This window comes from Aplysia californica, unplaced genomic scaffold (genome assembly GCF_000002075.1).
Source record: "Aplysia californica isolate F4 #8 unplaced genomic scaffold, AplCal3.0 scaffold00885, whole genome shotgun sequence".
Taxonomy (NCBI): domain Eukaryota; kingdom Metazoa; phylum Mollusca; class Gastropoda; order Aplysiida; family Aplysiidae; genus Aplysia; species Aplysia californica.
In genome coordinates, this window is record NW_004798155.1 from 14,355 (window position 1) to 15,770 (window position 1,416).

The window sequence follows — 1,416 nt, forward strand, 5'->3', positions numbered from 1 at the left end:
GGAGTAAGGTATGGGTAAACCATTTATTTGCTCTGTCATTTCTGAGTTTTACGTTAAATTCGGAGGTGCCGCCTCATAAATAACCTCAAAGTGTAACAAGAGGGATGTCATATCTATACATTTTCACATTTTCACATCTGGGTAACTTTCTTCCTGCTCGTCATAAGAACCAATGCAAAGAAGAAGACATTTTGTCTGCATCTATCACAAACGAAACAAGACTTATATGTGTCATGAAGCTATGGGATCAGGTGCTTGTCAATTTTCCGGCATATGGAGTTATTGGTGTCATAAAGCTTGTTTATTTGTCTTTCTTTTGAAGTAAAAAATACCCATCTATATTGAATAGACGTCGAGATATTTGCGATTGAAGATGGTGGGGGTAGCCTGCTTTCTGGGGACCAAAGTTTGGTAACTTCTACAACTTGAGAGTCCTCGAAAACTGAAAATGCCAATATTTTGTGCAATTAATTAACGTTTTTCAGCAACATTCACATGGAAATGAGTTTTATACGAAAATAAAAGGCGTTGATCCGAAAAATAATATTGAAAATCGACAAAAATTGCCAAACTGGAGGGGAAAATGCCTGGGTTTTTTTCCGATTTCATTAGTCTGGCGAGCGCTTGATTTAACCATGATGCCTCACATATCTAAGTGCATCCCCAACAAGCAGACTAGAGTGGGTACCCCACCCCTCACCTGCTCCACTGAGTCACAATAATTCAGCCAATCAACCACAAAAAAGCAGCAATATCAGAGACGGAGTTCCAGCAATTTGCTGAATTACACAGACCAACAACGTAAGGCAAAGATGAGTGCTTTCGGCATTTTTTGGCTACAATCTTTTCGCTCCAATAGATCTCATGCTGCTATGGGCTTACTTTTTATACATCTCCTCAGAAGTAGTTATTAGCATGCTGTATTCAGCAGTACATGACGTACTTGTTCTTGATTCGTTCTTCCGCCATTTTGTTTCCTGGCAGTTCTCTTGTTGCGATGGGTCGAGCTACTGACTGAAGTGTCTTTAGTCCATTCCCAAAGGGGGGATATTAACATGTTCTTATGCACAGTAGAATTTTAAAAGGGCTGGTTTATCAATGTCATGCTCATACTGTGCGGAACAACCTAGGGAGAACTGCTGTTCTTTTTTTCTTTCCTCATCCTTCCAATTGTCATTTTCCCTCTACTTCATTAGTGTGTTTATCACTCTCTTGAGGACTGCTATTTCCGGGGTGCCTTGATAGTCGAAGCTGACTTTGTGCTGTTGAAGCTAGAGAGGTGAACAGAGGAAGCCTGATTCCCCATTTGGACTTCTATGTTGATATCCACCTCTTGGCGCTCATATGACCTTATGCAGTTGTGAGCGCAGTAAAAATCTTACAAAAAAACAACACTGACTAAAACAAACAAAAACC